This window comes from Lycium barbarum, chromosome 9, assembly GCF_019175385.1.
Source record: "Lycium barbarum isolate Lr01 chromosome 9, ASM1917538v2, whole genome shotgun sequence".
Classification (NCBI taxonomy): domain Eukaryota; kingdom Viridiplantae; phylum Streptophyta; class Magnoliopsida; order Solanales; family Solanaceae; genus Lycium; species Lycium barbarum.
In genome coordinates this window covers 67003173-67017485 of record NC_083345.1, presented here as the reverse complement: position 1 = coordinate 67017485, position 14313 = coordinate 67003173, and positions in this window count along the sequence as shown.

Here is a 14313-nt window from a genome sequence, read left to right as displayed (position 1 = left end):
TTGATGGTGTTGGGGTGGCATAGGTGCATTTAGGTGTGGATCATTTAGGGGTGGATCATTTGGATGTGGATCATTTGGAGTTTGATCTTGTGGGGGTGGATTGTTCCGTGGGCCTAGAGAAATGTTGTTTGGTGGAGTAAGGGTTGTGTTTTGAGGGGTGTTTTGGGGGGTGTTGTGGGGAGTGGGGTTATATAGATGATGGAAGGTGCCGGGTGACAATGTAAGTGAAGTGCTTCGAGTAGCTCCACTTGTGCCTCCTTGGTATTTCACTCAGGGCGAATACGAGACCTCTCTACTACCTCCTTCAATTACTTCCACCCTACTTCCCAAGTTTTCCATCCGACCATCCATGTTTTCCATTCGACCACCCATACTATCCACCTTATCGTTCAAGGCTTGTAAGGCCCTCATTACATCAACTAGTGTGAGTTCCCCGGTGGGAACTCGAGTTTCATCCTCCGTAGCCATGGTACCTATTAAGACACTCAACAAAACAAGCAAGCACGTTAGATTAGTAAATCAACTCACAATCGCTCAAGTATGCGCACCTTTGATTGCCTCACAAATTGCTTCCACCAAAGATTGTGTGCTTGTTAATATCGACTAGTCACAAGGGTTCAAATTCTACTCTTGGTCGGAATAGATTCTTGTTAGACTAAGAAAGACGGACGACTCAATTCAATCTAACGGACTTGAACCAAGAAATTAACAACGAAGCAAAACGAAGAAAAACACGAAAGAATTGGCACGAAAGAAATGCGGACACAAGAACTAGCAAACACAAGTAGGAACAACTACTAAATGGCTACTAGTTGAGAGACACAAGAAATTGGAATGCTAAAAATCGGGAAATAAATCGAATTTCGGGCCCGGGTAGGTGATAACTTGAAAACGTGGTCCTGAAGTCCCAAATGATCCAAGGTATCAAATTGAAATAATGAAAATTTTAAAATTTCTATACTCTTTTGTTTTTGGTTCCCTACCAAGGACTAGGGACACAACACCATCAACTAAGGATCAAGAAGTTTTTGAGAAATGGAAGTGGGTTGAAATGAAATTTGGAATTGAAAAGGTACCTGGAGTATACGGTTGGAGCTTGACAAAATACGATCCGTATTGTGGTTTACGGCCCGTATTTCGTGCCTGTATTTCGTGTCCGTATTTAGTGATGCCCAAAACAGAATGTACCTTGCCTTTTACGACCCACAAGATACGGGCCGTATTGTGGTTTACGGTCCGTATTTCGTGTCCGTATTTAGTGATGCCCCAAACAGAATGTTCCTTGCCTTTTACGACCCACAAGATACGGGCCGTATTGTGGTTTACACCGTATTACGGTTTACGGTCCGTATACCGTGTCCGTATTTAATGATATTGCCAAATTCCAGTGAGCAAGTAGTTTCAAGATCCAAGTTTACGACCCCAAATTACGGTCCGTAAAGTGATTTACGGTCCGTAATTTGCAATATTCCCTGCTTCAGCGATTTTCGTGTTGAACTCGAACTTCTCGAATTTTGGACCAAATTTCTTGGATCTGATGACGTTCCTGTGCCCACTCAACCTAGTATTTTTTTCTTTTGGGGTAGAAAAACACTTTTCCCAAATCTTGACTTGAAAACTTTGGATTAAATGCCCTTTTGGAGAGTCTTCTTCCCTATGAAGATTTGAAGATCTTCAAGAACACCAACAATTTCAAATTTTCAACTACCTTCAAATCAACTTTTTTTCCTTCAAATTTCAGATTTAGACTCCCCAAGACTTGTAGAACAAAGCCCAATAAGTTTCAAGCCCCAATTTCACCCAAAACAACAAGACGTGGCACTTCAAGTTCTTCAACTCAACAATGGTGAAAATCTCAAAACAACTTGGAATGACTCGAAACTTCGGATTTAAAACCCTAAAACTCTAAGGAACTCAAACCTAACACTAGATTCAACAAAATCAACAAGAAAATTCATTTTTTTTTAATTTCGATTTTTTTTTTTGTTGAATCAAAACCCAAGACTAGATTTGTTGGAACAAACCTAAGCTAAGCTCTGATACCAATTGATACAATATTAAGAACGAAAACAACAAGAAAATGCAAGAAAATAAAGAGATAGATAATTTGACACAACTTAAACTCAATTTAGCAACCAAAGTTATAGAAAACTAAGACCTCTAAATTTAAGAACAAGAAGCAACCAAATTCTTAGGATGACCAAGAGGGATTAGAATCCCTAATAACCTATCCTCTCAACAAATCACTCAATCCAAGGCTAAACAAACACTCAACTCTCAAGAGTTACAATATCCAAATATCAAGTAATAATAATCAAAATAGTCTAAGTCTTCCATGAAGAAGAAGAGAACTATTTATACTATGCTAGAAATAAAAGATAGTAAACATGACATAAACACCCTTAATGAGACAAGGGCCTTGTTTGGCTATTCTTCTTTCTTCAAAATCTTGAAATCTCCTTTGCAAGAATAGCCAACTCTTCATCTTTTAGCAATTGTGGTAACTTCCCATTTCCTCTTCTTCTCCCCAAGCAATCTTCATCAACAAATGGACTTGGGATCCAAGGTGCTCATCAAAAGTATACTCAAGAGCCTCCCGCTTCATGAATAGGATTTGCAAGTGTTGTAGTTCCTGGGCTTGGCTCCTTGTAAATGGCCTTGAGGCAAGTGCGCTTGCATCATGATGTCCAAGTAACAGAGGAGTTGTCTTACGAGGAGAACCCTATAGCTATACTTGATCGTCATGTGAGAAAGCTGCGTACTAAGGATGTGGCTTCCATCAAGGTATTGTGGCGAAATAATAATAGGGAGGAGATGACCTGGGAAGCCGAAGAGGAGATGAGGAATAAGTATCCTTACTCGTTCCCTATTCCTACAGGTAATCTAAACTCCTAAATTGATTATGTTGATTGGTAGATGAAACTATATGTTGTAGCAATAAAAGAGATTTCCCTGGAATCCTTATAAGACCTTATGAGGCTAGTTAACATTCGAGGACGAATGTTCTAAAGGGGGGAAGGATGTTATATCCCGTATTTTTGTACATTGGAATATTTTCAAGCTAATCGAGATAAGTTTAAGGACAAGATAATTTTGGGATATGAGATAGAGACTTTTAATCCCCGATTTTTAATTAGTACACGAATTGCTTATAAATTTTATTTGGTATAGAAAAATTAATGGAGATTAGGAATTAATTAACCATGATTAGATTATTAAGTGGGGATTAGAGGCTAATTATATTTAATCAAGTCATTAGTGGGTTAAGTGGACCCCACTATAGCATGGCCAAATCTGATTGGCCCATGCTATGAGTGGGGCACGTGTCACTTCCTTGGGCAGCATACATAAGCTTAATTTCATGACTAAGATTAGTCATCCATTCCATTATTTCATCTTCAACATTTATTGAGATAGAGAAAAGGAGCTCATGGCCATGGCTGCTCATAAATGGGTTTATGTTCTTGGTGGAAAAAATAATTTTCCAAGGTATTCCAACCATTTGGAAGTAATTAACAATGTGAATTAGTCATTGGGGCAGCAAGAATACTTATCATTTCAATCCACAAATTTCAGCAAATTAAGGAGCCAAGTTTGTTAAGGTAAGATTTAAATCTCCTCTACATATTTTAGAAGTTATTTGGACTTGTTATAATTTGGTAAATGTGAATTGGATATAAGAAATTATGTATGTTGATATTGAGGTATTGTTTGAGCCGTGTTGGTGGCTGTTTTAATTAGTAATGGTGAATTAATTTTAATTAGCATCGTGGTTGTTGTTGTCATGGATTATATGATGAAAGTAAAGGAATTTGATGGTTAAAGTTGAAGTTGTATGTGTTTTGTGGGCTGTTTTAAGGACTTATTGTGATATTAAGATAATTTTCTCGCATATGAATAATTGATGTTGTAGCCGTGTGTGTGTTGATATGATTTGCAAATTTGGATAAAAGGAGTATATGAGATAATGTATAAGAAGCGTATGTGGTTTTCTTGGTGTAATTGTAGACATTCGTGAGATTATCGGACATCTTTATGTTGTTAATTAGGGGCTGTTTTGGGACGTGTTGTTGTTCTCGTTGAATTAGAAGATGAAGTGTAGTTAAGATTATACATTGTGTTGTTATATTGGTTGGGCTGTTATAAGGTCGTTTCGATGAAAATGTTATGACTATGGATCATTAAGAATGGCTTGAATATGTCGTAATCGTATGTAGATTATTATCGAATGTTGTAATATGTGGGCTGATTGGAGTGTCATGCGGGCTGTTCGGAGTACTCTCAAATCTTGTCTTGATTAGTCTTGATATAGTACTTAAACGTGTGGTTATGGATGTTGATTTGGTTGTTTTATAGTTGGCTTGAATATAAGGGAAATGCCGCCTAATCTTCTAGAAACGAACTACTAATGTTGGAATACGTTTTGAACCTTTCCATAGCTTAACTATTCTTAACGTCTTAATATAGGTTGAGACACTACGGGCAGTGTATACGTATTGTATTACGGATAAGCGTTGAAGGTATGTTAAGCTATCCCTTCTTTCTTTTGGAATGTCTTAGATATAAGTGACGTATGATATAAGCTTTGGGGTAATTTTATTCATAAGTTTCGAGTGTGATTAATGATTCTTATTCACTTCTTGATGTTAGAACTCTTAAGGTAATTGAGCTATTGCCTCTCAAGTCTTCTATACGTTGGATAGTAGTCAGTATGTAAAAGCTCCTATTCTTAGAAACTCTATGATGACTAATGTCCTTGACTTCCATAAGCTATTTCATATTATCTTGATTTATGTCTATGATTCCTGAGGCTCTATTTGATATAGTCTATAGTGACATTTAAAGGGTACTTGATATGACTGTCTTCGTTGATACTCAAATGTTAGTTCATTCTACCTATTCTATTGAGTCTCAGATGATGATTTGATTTGCATATGGTTTGATACAATGTTCCATACGAAAATGAAGAAAAAGGACAAGAAACATAAAGGATAGATAATTTGACACAACTAAAGACCCAAATTAGCAACCAAAGTTCTTGAATTAACTTGACCTCTAATTTAGGAACTAAAGAGCACCAAACTCTTAGGATGACCAATAGGGATTTGATACCCTAATAACCAATCCTCTCACAAGATTCACAATCTATAGCTTAGCAAGCTCTCAACACTCAAAAGAGTTCACAATTTCAAAACATCAATATTCAACATAGACTAAGTCTTCCAAATGAAGTAGACTACTACTTATACTAAGGTTCAAAAGAAGACAACTACACTATTACACTTTTACCCTTAATGAAGTAAGGGCCTTGTTTGGGTGTCTTCTTTTGGGAACAAAACTTGAATTTGCAAATCTTCAAGTAATAGTCACATTGAAAGTATGACCATCTTCCAACCTCTTCTCCAAACCATCCTCCCATGCTATCATGAACACTTGCAATCCCCGGGAAGGTGTTAGAGTGTATTCAAGTATGTCCCTTCTCATGAACAATGCTTGCATAGCTTGAAGTTCCCTCGCTTGGCTCCTTGTAAAAGGTCTTGATGCCATTCGAGTTGTATAATGCTCCCCTTCTTGAAGAGAGTCCTCAAATTTAAGGGAACAACATCTTGCACCACCATAGGAGAGAGATCACACACATTGAAGGTGTTATGAACTTGGTATTCGGGTGGAAGATCAATTTTGTATGCATTATCATTGAGTCGTTCAAGTACTTCAAATGGACCATCTCCTCTAGGCATCAACTTGGTCTTTCTTTTTTTGGGAAACCTCTCCTTTCGGAAATGTACCCAAACCCAATCACCCGGTTCAAGCACAACTCGTTTGCGGCCCTTGTTTGCTCTCTTGGCCGTTTCTTGATTCTTTTTCTCAAGGTGAAGCATCACCTTCTCATGCAACTTCTTCATGGCCTCGGCTCGTTTGTTTCCATCTAAACTCAACACAACATCTTGAGATAAAGGGGTTAGATCTAAAGGGGTTAGGGGGTTAAAACCATAAACGACTTCAAAAGGTGACATGCCAATAGTGCTATGAATGACTCTATTGTAAGCAAATTCAACCAAAGGCAATTGATCTTCCCAAGATGTTAATTTTCCTTTAACCATGGCCCTAAGCATAGAACCCAAGGTCCTATTGACAACTTCGGTTTGGCCATCGGTTTGTGGGTGACAAGAGGTAGAAAACAACAATTTAGTACCAAGTCGTCCCCACAATTCTTTCCAAAAGTGGCTAAGGAATTTTGGATCCCTATCACTCACAATGGTTTTGGGAATACCATGCAACTTTACCACATGTTCAACAAACAAAGAGGCAACATGAGGAGCATCATCAACTTTATGACAAGCAATGAAATGAGCCATTTTAGAAAATCGATCAACCACAACAAAGATGCTATCTTTACCCCTTTTGGTTCTAGGCAAACCCAACACAAAATCCATCGAAATATCAACCCAAGGTTGTTGAGGGGTGGGGAGAGGGGTATACAAACCATGGGGAAGGAGTCTAGACTTGGCGCCGCGACATTCAATGCATTGGCCACAAATCTTAGCCACATCCCTCCGCATATGAGGCCAATAAAATTGTTCCTCAAGAATCCCCAAAGTCTTATCAATCCCAAAATGTCCCATCAATCCCCCATTATGTGCCTCTCTCACAAATAACTCCTTCCAAGAGCTCATGGGCACACATAGTCGCTTGTTCTTGAACAAGAAACCATCAAACTTGGAATAGGGAGTAGAAGACCTATCCCTAATCCACCTCTCCCTTTCCCATTCTTCGCAATCTAGAAAGATTTTGGCAAAGACGGGGTCCTCGGGATACAATGTCTTCAAGCTTTCAAAACCCATCAATTTGGAAGACAAGGTATTAATCAAAACATGTTTCCTTGATAGGGCATCCGCCACTACATTCTCCTTTCCCTTTTTGTATTGGATTACATAAGGGAAGGTTTCAAGGAATTCAACCCATTTGGCATGCCTTTTGTTCAACTTGCCTTGGGCCTTAAGATGCTTTAAGGACTCATGGTCGGTCCGAATTACAAACTCTTTAGGCCACAAGTAGTGTTGCCAATTTCCCAAAGCACGAATCAAGGCATACAACTCAAGATCATAGGTAGTGTAATTCAAAGTCGCTCCCTTGAGTTTTTCACTAAAATAGGCTATGGGCTTTTGGTCTTGCATTAAAACGGCTCCAATACCCACTTTGCTTGCATCACATTCAATCTCAAATATTTTGTCAAAGTCGGGTAATTGCAACAATGGTGCGGAGCTAAGCATTTGTTTCAAAGTTTCAAAGGCATTAGCTTGCTCCACACCCCAAGAAAAAGGTTTGTCCTTTCGGATTACCTCGGTCAAAGGAGCGGCTATGGTACTAAATCCTTTAACAAAACGCCTATAGAAACTAGCCAAGCCATGAAAGCTTCTTACATCTCCAATGGATTTTGGAGTGGGCCAATTTCTTATGGCTTCTACTTTGGATTCATCAACCTCAACCCCCCTTGAGCTCACGACAAATCCCAAGAAAACAACTTCATCCACACAAAAGGAACATTTATCAACATTGGCATAAAGTTGTTCTTGTCTAAGCACTTCAAACACACATTTCAAATGACTAACATGCTCATCCATGGTTTTGCTATACACCAAAATATCATCAAAATAAACAACCACGAATTTGCCAATAAAAGGTTTCATCACATGATTCATCAATCGCATGAAAGTACTAGGAGCGTTAGTGAGACCAAAAGGCATCACCAACCATTCATATAGACCAAACTTGGTCTTGAATGCGGTTTTCCACTCATCTCCGGGTTTCATCCGGATTTGATGATACCCACTTCTAAGATCTACCTTAGAGAATATGCATGAACCATTCAACTCATCAAGCATGTCATCAAGACGGGGTATGGGATGGCGATACTTTACCGTTATCTTGTTGATGGCCCGACAATCAACACACATGCGCCATGATCCATCTTTCTTTGGCACCAAGATCACGGGCACGGCACAAGGACTCATGCTTTCTCTCACAACTCCCTTTTCAAGGAGCTCATCCACTTGCCTTTGAAGCTCCTTAGTGTCATCCGGGTTAGCTCTATAAGCTGGCTTGTTTGGCAATTGAGACCCCGGAACAAAGTCAATTTGGTGTTCAATTCCCCTCAAGGGTGGTAACCCCTTTGGGAGTTCCGTTGGGAACACATCATCAAATTCCTGCAAAAGAGAAGAAATAGAGCTAGGAAAAGAATGGGTTAGTTCATTAGTGTGCAATGCATAGTCCCTATGCATGAGGAGAATCACCGGTTGACGCTCCCCCAATTCCTCCCTAATTTCCCCACAATTCGCCAAAAGCGACACCTTAGTTTTTCCTCTAAGCTCTCCTTTCTTTCCACTCAACTCTTGAGAACTACTCTCCTCTACTCCCTCGTCCCCCACATTCTTCTTTTGCAATGCACCATGTCCCTTCTCCTTTAACTCCCTCATTTTGTTATAGATCTCACCCACTTGGGAGGGGGTCATAGGATTCAAGACATGTTTGGCATCATTGTGGCCAAGGGTGTATTGGTTAGTTCGCCCATTATGGTTGACGGACCTATCATATTGCCATGGTCTGCCAAGTAGAAGATGACACGCTTGCATGGGAACAACATCACACAACACCTCATCATGATACTTCCCAACCGCGAATTTGATGATAGCTCGTCTAGTCACCTTCAATTCACCACATTCATTGATCCATTGAAGTTTGTAAGGGTTTTCATGGCGGGTGGTGGGAAGTTTCAAGAAATCAACAAGGGTGGTACTAGCAACATTGGCACAACTCCCACTATCAATGATCATGCTGCTAGTGTTTCGGTTAATGATGCACTTGGAATGGAAGAGATTTTCCCGTTGACTTGGGTCATCCATTGCTTTACTTATCATGGTTCGTCGCACCACATATAGAGGTACAATAGGCTCATCATCACCTTCAACACCATCCCCTTCACTATCATGATGTTCATCCTCATGATTGCCCTCGTCATCCCCTTCCTCACATTCTTCCTCATCCTCACTATAAGTATCTTTCAAAATAAACGCTCTACGATTAGGGCACTCACTTGCTCTATGACCGAAGCCATGACATTTAAAGCATTGAATAGGAGTTTTTGTACCTCCTTCTTTTGGAGCAAACTTCGGAGGTTGCTTGTCAACTTGCTTCTCAACCTGAGAATTCTTCACAAATGGTTTCTTGGCTTCTTGCATGGGGCCCTTATTCTTTTGCCAATTGGAGGAGAAAGATCCTCGTTCTTTGTTATGGTTCCATGAACTCACATAGCCCCTTGATTTATTGATTTTGTCCTCCTTGAGACCCTCCTCTATTTCAATAGCCGCTTGAAGGGTTTCTTCAATGCTCCCATAGTTGTGGAGTCTCATTTGGGAGACAATGTCACCATTTAACCCGGCTCGGAACCGAGTCATAGCATTTAACTCATCCTCGTCAAAGTCAATTCTCATCTTGACAATTTGAAACTCATCATAGTATTCTTCCACACTCTTTTTGTTTTGCCTTAAGGTATACACCTTCTTGAGTTGTTCTTGTTTGTAGCGCTCGGTGACATACTTACGCCGCATGGCCTCCTTCAATTCATCCCAAGTAGGTGTGGGCGGGAGTCCAATAATTCTTCTTGCTTTCACTTGAGTTTCCCACCATGTGGAGGCATACCCCTCGAATTGAGCAATGGCGTAAGAAGCCTTTTTCACCTCGGACATGTCATTCGTCAAGAAGATTCTATCACAATGCATCACCCAATCAAGAAATGTATCGGGATCACTACTTCCTTTGAAGGTTGGGAGAGTAACCTTGATGGAATTGAGACTCGTGTCTCGCCCTCCGCCATAACCGTGATTCCTATTAAAATCTCCATCGTCGTCATAACCTTGATGGTCACTGATAGCAGCCATGGAAGCTCAACTCCATTGAAGGACAAGGAAATGTTATGTCAAGATCAACGGGCTTCAATTAGCAATTAAAAAAATTGTCTTGTGATGGCAGAAGACCTCCAGCCCTATTCAGATTTTTTTCCTCAAGTCTTACACCTATTTGGAGGCCCAAATTAAAGTCCAAAGTGAGATGAAATGAGGCCCAAATCAGCCCCAAAAGAAGAAGTTTCTAGCAGCCCAAATTGGCCCAAATTAGTTTCTAGAATAAATAATTAATTGCTGTTTTAATCTATGTTGACTTGCATTGGTCCAAGTGTGGGTAGTCTTCTAGGTTGTTTTAATCTATGTTGACTACATTGGTCCTAGTGTGGGAAGTCTTCTATGTTTCTAGGGAAGATAATTCCCATTTATTTCTATTTTGACTAGTTCCTTCCTTTACAACTATATATAGGGGTGATTGTCATCCATTGTAAATCAGATTTTGAAGAATATATTATATTGAGAGTTCTTTTGAACCTTTGTGGCATTACTTTAGGATTTATCTTTCAACCTAACTAGTTCCTAGTTCAAAGGTAGTAAGATAATTTCTTCCTTGATATCTTTGATTTCTTTTTGGTATTCTTTCGAAGGCGGTTAGTTCTAAATACTAATTGTTGTCCTAAGTTACTCACAAAGCGGTCAGGATCCTAATCTACTGTTTTTGATTTGTTGTCTCAAGTAAAGGCGTTAGATTTCTTCCTATAAATCTATACGTTGTTACTTGGATCTTGTCAAGACATTAGAACTAACGTTCTTGAAAATTCGTGGATTGTTCCTTCGAATTTCCCATATCTTTTATTTTCTAGTTTTTAGATTCTTTTCTATATTTGCTTCCGCACTTCTTATATTTTAATTATAAATTTGGGATCTCCCTAACCTCATTGTTATCAAGTGGTATCAGAGCGGTTCTATCAAGATTCCGTTCTTGATAATCTTGGGGATTTCTTGAACAAAAAAAAAGAGCAAAAAAAAAAAAAAAAAAATTAAAAAGTACTGTAGCAGTGAACAGTGACGAAAAAAAAAGTTTAGTGTTTGCTCTCCAAGAAATTTCTTCCATCTATTTGTTTTCTAAAGATTAAGATAGAAAATAAGAAGAGGGGATCCTAGATCTTTAAAGCTAAGAAGCAATCAATTTTTTTCTTGCTCCTTTAAAAAAAAAGTCCTTTTTGTTCGAGTCTTGTTTCAACTAAATTCTAATTCTTTCTAGGATTGGTTCTTCACTTTTTTTTTAGTGCCCTAAAATTCTTTATTTTACTACTAAGGGCTTGATTCTAGTGGGGTTTAATTATAAATCCACAAAGTGTTTTCCCAAAGGTTATTTGAGGGGAAAAAGGCAAGAGTGGGTGAGAATAATTGAGGAAAAAAGCCAAAAAAAAAAAAACTGAGTGATACATTTTCTTTAAAATAACTATGTCTTTCACAATTGCAAGAATCTATGATTATGAAGGATTGGCCAAGTGCGGCAGTAATCATGTGGTACTACCAAGATTGTGCATGTGTGCTAGTAAAGAAACTTACCTACAATGGGAATACTATATGGAGCATATATTTGCTTGTAACAATTTTTGGGAGATGGAAAAATTGGAGTTTGCCACAAGGGCATTGTCCTTGAAATTACGGAAGATAGTCGATGATTATCGTAACCCTCATTGGGTGAAATTTAATCGGCTACTTTTGACGTGGAGTGATTTAAAGGAGGAATTGAGGCGCATTCATTCTATAACACTGTCCCAAGATGAAGCTAACTCCAAAATTCCTATTCGTTCAAATAAGATGGTTAAGTATGTAATCTTCCAAGAGGAGGAGTCAAGTTGTGAACAAAAGAGTGACTCTTCATCATGTGTAACTTCTCTTACACTAACAGAAGTTCCTAAACCTCCAGAAAAAAGAGAAGATGAGAGAATAAAAGAACTGAGTGAAAAAGCAAATTATAAGGAAGAGAGATACAAAATTGGGTGGAGTAAGGGAGTGCAAAATGGTAACTCAAGAGAGGAAAAAGGAAAGTTTCAGTTGAGAAAAGCGAGTGAGTTGTCACAAGAAAAGAATGGAGATAAAAACAAAAGCAAGAGTGAAAAGAATGAGAGTGAAGGCAGAGATGTTAGAACAAAAAGTGTTTTGTTACAAGAATTGAGAGAATCAAAAGAGAGCTTAAGTGAGAATGGTTCTTGTTTATCTTCTAACCTCCTTACTCTTTGTCTTTCTAGTGTTTTTGAATCTACATTGCAGGTTTCGGAACAAGCGCCCATGCGGTCTTTAGAACAGCAAAGAAAAGAGATAAAGACCTTATGTTGCCAAGAAGATTCCGCAAAATTTTCAAGTGCTACATCACATGTAGACCAAGGTAGAGGATCCTTTAAGGAAGCAACTTGTGGTAAAATGGCTAAACCTAATACTTTATGTGCTTTAAAAGCCATTGAATGTGAAGGAATTGTAGGTAAGAGTTATGATAATTCAATTTTTGAATCTGTTGTTTCATCACCTATGGATGAGAGTTATTCTACTTGTTTAGGTCATTCTTTATTTGACTCTAGTGATGCAGTTGTTGATGAGAACTCATTCATGTCTAATGTGCACTATGCTAGTAATCTTTTAGTTGTAGCAATGGAAGGGGATATGACTAATCTCATTAGTCAAGGTTTTAAATTGTGTGACAACCCATTGTGGGATGATAATAAAGATGAGTTTGCAGTTTATTTTTGTCCACTTTGGGATACCAATGAAGGAAGAAAAGATGGTGAAATTCCCAATGAAGATAATGAGACACATGAAGCTTTTGGTGTCTTAGATATTAAGGAAGTTGAGCTAAATGCAGGATATAGTCACTCAAGTGTGGAAAAGGATAAGTGCTCACACATTGCTAATTTCACAATATCTTTATCTTGTTTCGTCGATCCTTTTTTGCAGGTTTATTCCAAGCCACTTCTTGAGGAAATTACTTTTGGTCCATATCTTGATTATGGTATATCTAATGGTGAGGTTAAATTATTTAGCAAGAGAAAATATGGTATGTTTTCCTTGTATTCATACGCTTTTGGTCTAGCTAATGACCCTCTGCAATTTAAAGAGCTTATGAATTGTGTTTTTAGTGCTTGTGTTGGTGATTACATTTTCCTGTTAGCTGATGTTATACTTGGACTTTTAAAAGGAGTGTTTGTGCATAAAAATAATAAGTGGGTTAAATGGTTGCATGGTCACTACCTTGTGTTACTCATACCAAGTGGTTGTTGTGTTCTTCTACTTATTGTGATTATCATGTTGGTTGCAGGAAAATATCAAGATTCAAGGACAAGAATAATCTTTAAGAGAGGAAGAATGATAGCAACCATGAAGACTCAAATGCATTAAATAGAAAATAAGGTCACCACCAAGATTCGAGACGAATCTTCTTTAAGAGGGGGAGAATGATAGCAGCCATGGAAGCTCAACTCCATTGAAGGACAAGGAAATGTTATGTCAAGATCAACGGGCTTCAATTAGCAATTAAAAAAATTGTCTTGTGATGGCAGAAGACCTCCAGCCCTATTCAGATTTTTTTCCTCAAGTCTTACACCTATTTGGAGGCCCAAATTAAAGTCCAAAGTGAGATGAAATGAGGCCCAAATCAGCCCCAAAAGAAGAAGTTTCTAGCAGCCCAAATTGGCCCAAATTAGTTTCTAGAATAAATAATTAATTGTTGTTTTAATCTATGTTGACTTGCATTGGTCCAAGTGTGGGTAGTCTTCTAGGTTGTTTTAATCTATGTTGACTACATTGGTCCTAGTGTGGGAAGTCTTCTATGTTTCTAGGGAAGATAATTCCCATTTATTTCTATTTTGACTAGTTCCTTCCTTTACAACTATATATAGGGGTGATTGTCATCCATTGTAAATCAGATTTTGAAGAATATATTATATTGAGAGTTCTTTTGAACCTTTGTGGCATTACTTTAGGATTTATCTTTCAACCTAACTAGTTCCTAGTTCAAAGGTAGTAAGATAATTTCTTCCTTGATATCTTTGATTTCTTTTTGGTATTCTTTCGAAGGCGGTTAGTTCTAAATACTAATTGTTGTCCTAAGTTACTCACAAAGCGGTCAGGATCCTAATCTACTGTTTTTGATTTGTTGTCTCAAGTAAAGGCGTTAGATTTCTTCCTATAAATCTATACGTTGTTACTTGGATCTTGTCAAGACATTAGAACTAACGTTCTTGAAAATTCGTGGATTGTTCCTTCGAATTTCCCATATCTTTTATTTTCTAGTTTTTAGATTCTTTTCTATATTTGCTTCCGCACTTCTTATATTTTAATTATAAATTTGGGATCTCCCTAACCTCATTGTTATCAGTCACGACCTTGGTACCCTCTTGGCCTACCCATGTGA